General features: G+C 47.3%; 1 pseudogene; it reads left to right on the top strand.

Moving 5' to 3' along the window:
* The first annotated feature begins 1,635 nt into the window (after window positions 1–1,635).
* On the top strand, window positions 1,636–3,536 carry LOC134810621 (putative uncharacterized protein FLJ44672; annotated as a pseudogene).
* Window positions 3,537–12,509: the final 8,973 nt, after the last annotated feature.

Consider the following 12,509-nt stretch of genomic DNA (forward strand, 5'->3'; position numbering starts at 1 on the left):
GCTCTATTTCTTTTCTGTCTGTAAATGGTTGTGGTTGTTGTTGTTTTGTTGTTGTTTTTGAGATGGGGTCTTGCTGTGTCACCCAGGCTTGACTGTAGTGGCATAATCATGACTCATTGTAGCCTTGACCTCCCAGGCTCAAACTATTCTCTCACTTCAGCTTCCTGAGTAGCTGGGACTACAAGTGTGCACCACCACTCCCAGCTAATTTTTTTCTTTTTTTGGATAGAGACAGGGTCTCACTGTGTTGTCCAGGCCAATCTCTAGCTCCCGGCCTCAAGCAGTCCTCCTGTGTTGGCTTCTTAAATTGCTGGAATTTCAGGCATGAGCCACCATGCCTGGCCTGGGCTAGTCCTATATTCTCTAGAGTTCTCTTTACTTTGTGCTAGCCAGTCTCTCATTATGCTGTTCCCCTGTTATAATGAATAATTCTCTGTATTAAATTTTACCACTTTAAACTTTTGAGTGGTTTATGTCTCCTGGTTGGACTCTAATATGCTAAGAAGGGTCCCTGGAGATAGACTCACACAGATGGGATTTGGGGATAGGTTTGGTTATCCAAGGGGCAGTGCTGAGCTCCTTGCCAATGGGAAACGGAATGCTGGTGATTTCCAGGAAGTGACCTCACAATGACTCAAGCTACTGCTTACTGTAGATTGTGATGAAATGCCAGCTGAGGCACATGCCTTGGGAGCTAAGTGGTTGCTGCACTTGACCGCTATGAAGACTGGTGTGGGAATGGTCCTTTTGGATGCACTTCAGCAGGGGTCCCCAACCCCTGAGCCATGGAGATTTAAGGAGCCACACAGCAGGAGGTGAGTGGTGTTGAGTGAGGGAAGCTGCATCTGTATTTACAGCCACTCCCCATTGCTCACATTCCCGCCTGAGCTCCGCCTTCTCTCAGATCAGCAGCAGCATTAGATTCTCATAGGAGCATGCATCCTATGCAAACCGTGCATGCGAGAGATCTGGGTTGTGCTGTCCCTATGAGAATCTAATACCTGATTATCTGTCACTTTCTTCCATCAATTCAGATGGGACCATCTTGTTGCAGGAAAATAAGCTTAACATGTCCACTGATTCTACATTATGGTGAGTTCTATAATTATTTCATTATATACTACAATGTAATAATGGAAATAAAGTGCCTAATAAATGTAATGCGCTTGAATCTTTTGGCTCAGCTCCTGCCTCCCGGCAGCCTCTCCAGGTCCAGAACTTTCTCCAGTCGGCCTCTACGGGCCAAGCTTGTGGCTCACAATGGCCTATTTAGGCCCATACCCTACCTCATGGCAGTCTCCACAGATGAGGCTGCTGCCTCATGGCAGCCTCCACAGGCCCAGCTCCATCATTACAATGGCCTCTTTAGGCCCAACTCCTGCCTCCCAGCCTTCTCTCCAGGCCCAGAGAGAAGGTTCTCAAGTCAACCTCACCAGGCCCAGCTACTGCCTCTCATCAGCCTCCCAAGGGCCATCTTTTGCCTCACAGCCACCTTCCAAGACTCAGCTCCTGTTTTACAGTGGACTCTTGAGGCCCACCTTTTGCCTCCCAGTGGCCTGTACAGGCCCAGCTCCTGCCATACAACAGTCTCTTTAGTCCGAGCTCCTGCCTCTGGGCAGCCTATACAGGCCCAAAATGTCCATAAGTCAGCCTCTCAAGGCCAAGCTCCTGCCTTCTTCCGTTGGCCTCTCCAGACCCAGCTGCTGCCTCCAGGTGGCCTCTACAGGCTGAGGTTTCTCCTGGCTGTGCCTGGAGGCCCAGCTCCTGCCTCACAACAACCTCTTTTGGTTCAGCTTCTGCCCAGCTCCTGGTGGCCTTTGTAGGCCCAAAACTGCCTCAAGTCAAGCTCTCCAGACCCACCTTCTGCCTCCCAATGGCCTGGACAGGCCCAGCTCCTGTGTGACAACAGCATCTCCAGGCCTAGCTCTTGCCTCCCAGCTGACTCTCCAGGCCCAGCTTTTGCCTCACGGAGGTCTTCCCTGAACAAGTTTCTACCTGCCTCCCGGCAGCCTCGACAGGCCCAGGTCCTGCCTCACACTAACCTCATTACGCCCAGCTCATGCCTCACGGCAGCCTCTCCAGGCCCAGCTCCTGCCCCCGACGGGCTGTCCAGGCCCAAAACTTCCTCAAGTCGCCTCTTCAGGCACAGCTCCTGCCTAACACTGGCCTCTTTAGGCACAGCTCATGCCTCTCGGTGGCCTCTCCAGGCCCAGCTCCCGCATCCCGGTGGCTTCTCCAGACTGAGAACTTTCTCAAGTCTGCCATTTCAGCAGACCTCCCATCGGCCTCTACAGGCCCAACCTCTGCCTCACAGCAGACTTTCCAGGCCCAGTATCTGCCTCACCACAGCCTCCCAGGCAAAGCTCCTGCCTTTCGGCAGCCTCTACAGGCCTAGCTCCTGCCTCCCAGTGGCCTCTCTAGGCCAAGCTCCTGCCTCATGGTGGCCATTCCGGCCCAGCTTTTGCCTTTTGGCAACCTCTGAGCAGCCTTGACAGGCCCAGCTCCTGCCTCACACTGGCATCATTAGGCCCAGTTCATGCCTCACGGTGGCCTCTCCAGGCCCAGTTCCTGCCCCTGACAGGCTCTCTAGGCCAAAATCTTCCTCAAGTCGGCCTCTCCAGGCCAATCTCTTGTCACACTGGTCTCTTTAGGCCCAGCTCATGCCTCTTGGCAGCCTCTTCAGGCCCAGCTTCTGTGTCCTGGCAGCCTCTCCAGGCCCAGCTCCTGCCTTCTGTCAGCCTGTACGGGCCCAATATCTGCCTCACAGCAGATTCTCCAGGCCCAGCATCTGCCTCACCGTGGCCCCCAACAAGCCAAGCGCCTGCCTTTCAGCAGCCTCTACACACCCAGCTCCTGCCACCCAATGGCTCTTTAGGCCAAGCTCATACCTCACGATGGTTTTTCCAGGCCCAACTTTTGTCTCATGGCAACCTTCCCTGGCCAGGTTTCCACCTATTTCCTGGCAGCCTGGACAGGCCCAGGTCCTGCCACACACTGGCCTCTCTACGCCCAGCTCATGCCTCACAGTGGCCTCTCCAGGCCCAGCTCCTGTCCCGGGACATCATCTCCAGGCCCAAAACTTCCTCAAGTCGGCCTCTCCAGGCCCAGTTGCTGCCTCCCGGCATTCTCTCCAGGCCTAGCTCTTCCTCCTGGCTGTATCTACAAGACCAACTCCTGCCTCACAACAACCTTTTATGGCTCAGCTCCTGCCCAACTACTGCCGGCCTTTGTAGGCCCAAAACTTCCTCAAGTCAAGCTCTTTAGTCCCACCTTCTGCCTTGCAGTGGCCTGTACAGACCCAGCTCTGGCTTGAGAACAGCCTCTGCAGGCCCCGCTCTTGCCTCTTAGCTCCCTCTCCAGGCCCATCTCTTGCCTCACAGTGGCTTGCGTGGGCCAAGTTCCCGCCTGCCTCCCAGCAGCCTCAACAGGCCTAGCTCCTCCCTCACAATGGCTTGTTTAGGCCCAGTTGATGCCTCTGGCAACCTGTCCAGGCCCACCTCCTGCCTCACACTGGCCTCTCTAGGCCGAGATCCTTTCTCATACTGGCCTGTTTAGGCCCAGCTCATTCCTCTTGTCATCTCTCCAGGCCCAGCTTTTGCCTGTTGTTGGCCTCTACCTCACAGTGCACCTTCCAGGCCCACCTCTTGCCTCACCGTGGCCTCCTCTGACCAGGTTCCTGCCTTTCGGCAGCCTCTACAGGCCTAGCTGCTGCCTCCCAATGGCCTTTGTAGGCCACGCTCATGCCTCACGGTGGCCTTTCCAGGCCTAGCTTTCGCTTTTTGGCCACTCCAGGCCCAGAACTTCCCCCAGTCAGCCTCTCCAGGCCCAGCTCTTCCTCCCAGCAACCTCTGCAGGCCCAAATCATCCTCAAATTGGCCTCTTCTTTCCCAGCTCCTGCCTCCTGGTGGCCTCTGAAGACCCAAATCATCCTCCAGTTGGTTTTTCCAGGCCCAGCTCCTGCCTTTTGGTGGCCTCTCCAGGTGCAAAACTTCCTCCCATCAGCCTGTCCAGGCCCAGCTCATGCCTCTTGGTGGCCTTCTCAGGCCCTGCTTTTGACTTGGTGGCCTCTTCAGGCCCAGAACTTGAACTCAAGTCAGCCTCTCCAGGCCCAGCTCCTGCCTTCTTAAGGCCTGTACAGGCCCAGCCTCTACCTCACAGCGGACTCTCCACACCCAGCTCTTGCCTCACTGTAGCCTCCCCAGTCCAAAACTCCTGACTTTTGGCAGCTTCGACAAGCCCAGCTCCTGCCTTTCAATGACCTCTTTAGGCCCAGCTCATTCCTTACAACGGCCTTTCCAGGCCCAGTTTTTCCCTTTTGGCGGCCTCTCCAGGCCCAGAACTTCCTCAAGTCGGCCTCTTTAGGCCCAGTTGCTGCCTCCTGGCATCCTCTCCAGGCTGAGCTCTTCCTCCCTGCTGTGTCTACAGGCCCAACTCCTGCCTCACAACAACCTCCTTGGACTCAGCTTCTGCCCAGCTCCTGGTGGCCTTTGTAGGCTCAAAATTTTCTCAAATCAAGCTCTCCAGGCCTACTGTCAACCTCGTGGCAGCCTAAACAGGCCCAGCTCCTGCCTGACAATGGCCTCTCCAGGCTTTTCTCCTGCCTCGCAGCAGGCTTTCCAGGCCCAGCTCTTGCCTCATGGTGGCCTTCCCCGGCCATGTTCCTATCTGACTTCTGGCAGCCTCAACCGGCCCAGCTTCTGCCTCACACTGGCCTCTCTAGGCCCAGCTCCTTTTTCACAGTGGCCTCACTAGGCCCATCTCCTACCTCAGATCTGCCTCCCAAGACCCAGCTCCTGTCTCATGGTGGTCTCTCTTACACCAGCTCCTGCCTCACAATGGCCTCGTCTGGCCCATCTTCTGCCTCACAGTGGCCACTCAAGGCCCATCTTTTGCCTCATGGTAGCCTCTTCTGGTTTTGCTCTTGCCTCACAGTTGCCTCTTCCAGATCCAGCTTTAAGCCTTTGATGGTCAACAGCATCAAGGAGCCTAAAGCTTCCCTGGACTCTCATTTGTTCACTTTACAGCAGAGTGCCTTAGCAAAAACTGTCTCTTAACCTTGAGAGTGGATTTCTGACAAATCGATAGTAAATTCTGCCTGTGTGGTTTCACAGTGATTTCTGTTTTATTTAGTGTCTCATGGTTTTTCTTGTCTACTGGGGGTGAGGAGGGGAATGGGCTTTTGCTTGGGCCCTTTGTCTTTGCCCTGGACATGGTAGCTTCTCACTTCATGTCTTCTTTTTTATATTTTTTATAGTTTTCTTTTTCTTTTATAGTTTTCTTAGACAGGGTCTTGCTCTGTCACCCAGGCTGGAGTGTAGTCGTGTGATTATGGCTCACTGCAGACTTGGCCTCTTGGCCTCAAGTGATCCTCCCAACTCAGCATCTTGAGTAGCTGAGACTACAGGCATATGCCACCATGCCTGGCTAATTTCTGATTTTTTCTGAGAGGTTGGTTCTCACTAGGTTGCCCAGGCTGGTCCCAAACTTTTAGACACAAGCAATATTTTTGCCTGGGCCTCCCAAAGTGCTGAGATTACAAACATGAGCCACCATGCCTGGCCTGCCATTTGCTTGTCATGAACTATTAAGAATTTACTTTTTGATTAATACACTATGACTATATACATTTCTATGTAGAGAGAGATTTTAAATTTTTCTTGGATACCAATTTTTTTCTTTTCTTTTCTTTTCTTTTTTTTTTTTTTTTTTTGAGGCAAGGTACTGCTTTGTTACTTAGGATGGACTGCAGTGGTGTGATCTCAGCTCACCACAACCTCTGCTTTCTTGGCTTAAGTGATCCTCTCACATCAGCCTCCTGAGTAGCTGGGACCCCAGGTATAAGCTGCCATGCCCAGGTAATTTTTATATTTGTTGTAGAGAGGGGGTCTCACCATGTTTCCCAGGCTGGTTTCAAACTCCTGGGCTCAAGTGATCCTTCCAACTCAGCCTCCCAGAGTGCTGGGATTACAGGTGAGAGCCACACCTGGCCTGCCATTTTCTTTTCAAGGATGATTAAGAATTCACTTTATGCCGGGCACAGTGGCTCATGCTTGTAATCCCAGCAATTTAGGAGGACGACGTGGGTCTATTATGAGGTCAGGAGTTCAAGGCCAGCCTGGCCAAGATGGTGAAACCCCGTCTCTACTAAAAATAGAAAAATTAGGTACCTGTAATCCCAGCTACTCAGGAGGCTGAGGCAGGAGAATCGCTTCAATCTGGGGGGGCAGAGATGGAATTGAGCTGAGATCGAGCACTGCACTCCACCCTGGGTGACAGAGTGAGACTCCATCTCAAAAAAAAAAAAAAAGAATTTACTTTTTGATTAGTATATTGTAAATATTTATATATGTGTGTGTGTGTATATATATTCATATATGTATATATGTGTATATTTTCATAGCATACACATACACACACACATCTATATATTGTGAAAGAGATATTTGAATGCCTAGAAGTTGATAAGCTTCTTCCAGGTTTTGAAACCACCCTTAGCACAAACATGAAAGTAGTACAAAGTATCATTATTAATGACCATGGACCAAGATGACCATGAGTCAATAGTACTTTGCACCTCAACCACCTTCCAGCAGAGCATCTCAAAGGGCTGGATGTATCTGAACATCACACCCTTTCACTTAGATTAGGATGCTTTGTAATTGTTACTTCTCTTAAGACCTCAGTGTGACCCTTGTCAGCATGAAATCAAACTATTTCTCAAATGATAGAGATATTGAATAACAGCTTTGGTCAGGAAATAGGTATTGCATTTGGTTTGTCATGACAAGTTCCTGACCTAGTCAGATGGAATATTGCAGAAATGTGTGTGTGTTTGTGTGTGTGTGTCTGTGTGTGTGTGTGTGTGTGTGTGAACATTCTTGTGCACAGATGTGGGGGTGGAAGTGGGGTTTGAATTTGATAAAACCAGCAGTGGGCAGGCTGCTGGGAGGGGGCACTTATTTTGGCAGCGGCAGTGTAACTCTAGAATTAACAAATGCTTGTAAGCCTCAGTTTTCTCTCTTGGAAAATAAAGATTATAATTCTTGCCTTGATATGTGGATTAGGTGATCCGCTATATGCAAAATATCTAGCATATAATAGGTGCTGAATTAATACTACTTTCTGTAGCTCTTTCTTAATCACTGCTTAATTTTTAAAAGTTTAGAATGACTACTGCTTTTGTAAAAATTATTTGTAATTATTATATAAAATGTAAGTCCTATAGAAAAGTACAAAGCACGCCGGGTGCTGTAGCTCACACCTGTAATCCCGGCACTTTGGGAAGGCAGGTTAGAAGGATTGCTCAAGGCCAGGAGTATGAGACCAGCATGAACAACATAGCAAGATCCCATCTCTATAAAAAGTTAAAAACCAGTTATGGTAATGTGCACCTGTAGTCCCAGCAACTCGGGAGGCTGAGATAGGTGGATCACTAGAACCCAGGAGTTTGAGACTGCAGCCTGGGCAACAGAGTGAGACCCTGTCAGAAAGAGGGAGGGGGAGAGAGAGAGAGAGAGAGAGAGAGAGAGAGAGAGAGAGAGAGAGAGAGAGAGAGAGGAGAGGAAAGAAAAGTACAAAGAAGCAAGTAGCAAATCATGAAATTTTCAACCACCAAGAAATAACTCTTAACATTAGGTGATATGGCCAGGCATGATAGCTCATGCCTGTAATCCCAGCACTTTGGGAGGCTGAGGCAGGCAGATCACTTGAATTCAGGAGTTCGAGGCCAGCCTGGCCAACATAGTGAAACCTCATCTCTACTACAAATACAAAAATTATCTGAGCATAGTGATGCCTGTAATCTTAACTACTTGAGAGGCTGAGGCACGAGAATCTCTTGAGCCTGGGAGGCAGAGGTTGCCGTGACCCAAGATCACACCATTCCACTCTAACTTAGGCAACAAAGAGAGACTCTGTCTCAAAAAAAATAATAATAATAATTCATACCTCTTTTTGTGCAAATAGGTAGCTAGATAAGTAGATAGATTAATGGACTGAAAATAACTTTGATGAGTGCGGTGGCTCACACCTGTAATCCCCAGCACTTTGGGAGGCTGAGGCAGGTGGATCACAAGGTCCAGAGATCGAGACAATTTTGGCCAACATGGTGAAACCCTGTCTCTACTAAAAATACAAAAATACAACTCCAGCCTGGCGACAGAGTGAAACTCCTTCTCAAAAAAAAAAGTAACTTTACGTATTTTATATTGTGTTTTAGTTTAAATATATATATAACTTTTATTTTGCTTGCTACAACAGAAGCTGAAGAAACTAAAGTAAGGTGGGAGAATTTCTGAACTTCAGATAAATGCCTATGGGGAAGTGATATCTTTTTATTCAATGTTCATTAAAATTATTTTAAAAATAATAAAAGTATTATGAGTCTTTTTAATCTGCAGTTTCTGTTTTCACCCACAGCTGCTGTATTTTTGGAATTGGTGCATGTTTGATAGTTTCTGTTTAATGTGTTTATCCTTGGATGACTTTTTTTTTTTTTTTTTTTTGACAGAGTCTTGCCCTGTTGCCCAGGCTGGAGTGCAGTGGTGTGATCTCAGCTCACTGCAACCTCCGTCTCCCAGGTTCAAGCGATTCTGCTGCCTCATTCTCCTAAGTAGCTAAGAATACAGGCACACGCTACCACGCCTGGCTAATTTTTGTATTTTTAGTAGAGATAGGCTTTCACCATCTTGGACAGGCTGGTCTCGAACTCCTGACCTCAGGTGATCCTCCTGCCTTGGCCTCCCAAAATTCTGGGATTGCAGGCATGAGCCACCGCACTTGGCCTGGGAGAATATTCTTGATTCATTTTCCTTTGCTTCAGGTCTTCCCATAAGTTCTGACTATTCTCATCTGACTCTGGCTGGGGCTAAGGGAAGGTCTGAGGCTGGCTGGAGGTTTTTCTCACATGTACTTATGTTTTCCTGCCCAAAGGCCAGTGGAGTACTTTCTTTATCATTGAAGTTTGATAGCTTAGCCAGGGTTGGCTGGAGGCCAATCACTCCGTATTAGTTTTTCCAGGTATACGGTGTGCCCTTTGGCTACTGACTATGTACTTCTCTATCTCTGCATGCAATCTTTCTTTCTCTTTCTTTCTTTCTTTTCTTTCTTTCTCTCTTTCTCCTTTCCCTCCCTCCCCTTCCTCCCTTCCTTCTTCCTTCCTTCCTTCCTTTCCTCCCTCACTCCCCCCACCCTCCCTTCCTCCTTCCTCCATTCCTATGTTTCTTCTTTCTTTCAAGACAGGGCCTTGCTCTTTCACCCAGACTCTAGAATACAGTGGTGTCATCATACCTCACTGCAGCCTCAAACTCCTGGATTCAAAGGATCTTCCTGCCTCAGCCTTCCAAATAGCTGGGATTACAGGCATGCACCACCAAACCTGGCTAATTTTTGTTACATTTGTAGAGATGGGGTCTTACTATGTTGCCCAGGCTTGTCTCAAACTCCTGGCCTCAAGCTATCCTCACACCTCAGCTTCCTAAAGCACTGGGATTATAGGCTTGAGCCACCATGACCAGCCCTGTTTTATTTTTTTAGGTTGTCTAACTCAGGGTCACCAATTGACAACCCAGTGTTAGACTACTGTCTCTAATTTCCATAATTATTTTTTCAGTTGTTTTATTGTAGTTCTTTTATCCTCTGATTCACTTTGATTATATCAAGCATTTCTATGTGTTGAACTTTTTTTTTTTTTTTTTGAGACAGAGTCTGACTCTGTCACCCAGGCTGGAGTGCAGTGGTGTAATCTCAGCTCACTGCAACCTCTGCCTCCCAAGTTCAAGTGATTCTCCTGCCTCAGCCTCCTGAAGTAACTGGGATTACAGGTGCATACCACCATGCCTGGCACATTTTTGTATTTTTAGTAGAGACGGGGTTTCACCATGTTAGCCAGGCTGGTCTCAAACTCCTGACTTCAGGTGATTCGCCCCCCTCAGCCTACCAAGGTGCTAGGATTACAGATTATAGGCATGAGCCACTGCGCCCGGCCGCCACATTTCCTTTATTCTTTTTTCCATTGATGGAAAGAAACGTAGGTTGATTCCATCTCTTCACTGTTAAGAATAGTTGTCTACAAATTTTTTTACACTTGTCATCAAGAGATAGAATCTGGTTTCAGGCTGGGTGTGGCGGCTTACGCCTGTAATCCCAGCACTTTGGGAGGCCGAGGTGGGTGGATCACGAAGTCAGGAGATTGAGACCATCCTCGCCAACATGGTGAAACCCCATCTCTACTAAACATACAAAAATTAGCTGGCCGTGGTGGCTTGTGCCTGTAGTCCCAGCTACTCAGGAGGCTGAGGCAGCAGAATCACTTGAACCTGAGTGGTGGAGGTTGCAGTGAGCTGAGATTGGGCCACTGCACTCCAGCCTGGGTGACAGAGCAAGACTCTGTCTCAAAAAAAATAAAAAATCTAGTTAATCTTCCCTTGAATATGAACTTAGTCCCCTGCTTCTATAAGTAGAATACAATGGAAGTGTTGCTCATGATCTGCCAAAGTTAGGTCATAAAAGATGTTTCCACTTGGCTGTCCTTCCTGGGATGGATGCACTTAGAACCCATTCACCATTTTGTGAGAAAGCCCAGGCCACATACGGAGGTGATGTGTGGGTGTTCCACCAGATAGCCCCATCTGAGGCACTAGCTAACAGCCCACATTAACCAGGAGATATTTGAGCAAGGAAACCATTGAGACTATTCTAACTGCATACTGTTTGAAGGCAACCACATAAGACATCCTAAGCCAGAACTGCCTAGGTGAGTCTAGTCAGCCTTCAGTATTGTGAGAAGACTAATAAGCATCATTGTAACTTTATACCATTATGCTTGGAGTGGTTTGTTACACAGCAATAGATAGCTGATACACAAAGTGGTCTTCCAATACGAATATTATGTCAGTTCTCCACTTGACAGCATTTAATGATTTAGAATTGAGTGTAAAAGTCAAAACCCAATTCTGAATCCATCTGACAAGGGATTAATAACTAGAGTACATAAAGAGCTCAGGTGGAAAAAAAATAAATGGGAAAAAATATAATAATCTGATTTTAAAATGGGCAAAAAATCAGAATAGATATTTCTCAAAAGAAGACATACAAATTGCAAACAGGTATATAAAAAGGTGCTCAACATCATCGATCATCAGAGAAATGCAAATCAAAACTACAATGAGCTATCATCCTACCCCAGTTAAAATGGCTTATATCCAAAAGACAGGCGATACCAAATGCTATTGAGGTTGTAGAGAAAAGGGAACCCTGATACACTGTTGATGGGAACGTAAATTAGTACAACCACTATGGAGAACGGTTTGGAGGGTCCTCAAAAAATGAAAAATAGAGTTACTTTATGATGCAATAATCTTACTGCTGGATATATACCCAAAAGGAAGAAAATCAGTATATTGAAGAAATATCTGCATTTCTATATTTATTGCAACACTGTTCACAATAGCCAAGATTTGGAAGCAATTTAAGTGTCCATCAACAGGTGAATGGATAGAAAAAATGTGGTATATATACACAATGGAATATTATTCAGCCATGAGAAAGAATATAATCCTGTTATTTGCAACAACATGGGTAGAACTGGAGATCATTATGTTAACTAAAATAAGCCAGACACAGAAAGACACATTTTGCATGTTCTCAGTCATTTGTGGGTGCTAAGAATTAAAATAATTGAACTTATGAAGATAGAGAATAGAATGATGGTTACCAGAGGCTGGGAAGGGTAGTGGGCTGGAGGGAGTGCACAGGAATGATTAATGGGTACAAAAATACAGTTAGAATGAATAAGATGTAGTATTTGGTAGTACAACAGCATGACTATAGTAAACAATAATTTATTGTATATTTAAAAATAGCTAAAATAGGCCAGGTGTGGTGGCTTATGCCTGTAATCCCAGCACTTTGGGAGGCCAAGGGGGGCTGATCACCTGAGGTCAGAAGTTCAAGACCAGCCTGGCCAACACGGAGAAACCCCACCTCTACTAAAAATACAAAAATTAGCGGGGCGTGGTGATGCACGCCTGTAGTCCCAGCTACTCAGGAGGCTGAGGCAGGGGAATCACTTGAACCGAGGGGGCAGAGGTTGCAGTTAGCCAAGATTGTGCTACTGCACTCCAGCCCTGATGACAGAGCTGGACTTTGTCTCAAAAAAAAAAAAAAGCATAATTGGAGATTGTAAAACAAAGAAAGGACAAATGCTTGAGGTGATGGGCATCCCATTCACCCTGATGTGATTATTACACATTACATGCCTGTGTCAAAACGTCTCATGCACCCCATAAATATATATACCTACTGTGTATCCACAAAAATTAAAAGTAAAGCATTTTTTAAACCCCCAATCTTGGCCAGATGTGGTGTCCCACACCTGTAATTCCAGTGCTTTTATAGGCCAGGATGGGAGGATCACTTGAGTCCAGGAGTTTGAGACCCACCTAGGCAACATAGCAAGACTGTCATCTCTAATAACAATAAAAAAACTTAGCCAGGCATGGTGGGGCTCA

This window comes from Pan troglodytes, chromosome 6, assembly GCF_028858775.2.
Source record: "Pan troglodytes isolate AG18354 chromosome 6, NHGRI_mPanTro3-v2.0_pri, whole genome shotgun sequence".
In the NCBI taxonomy this organism is placed as follows: Eukaryota; Metazoa; Chordata; class Mammalia; order Primates; family Hominidae; genus Pan; species Pan troglodytes.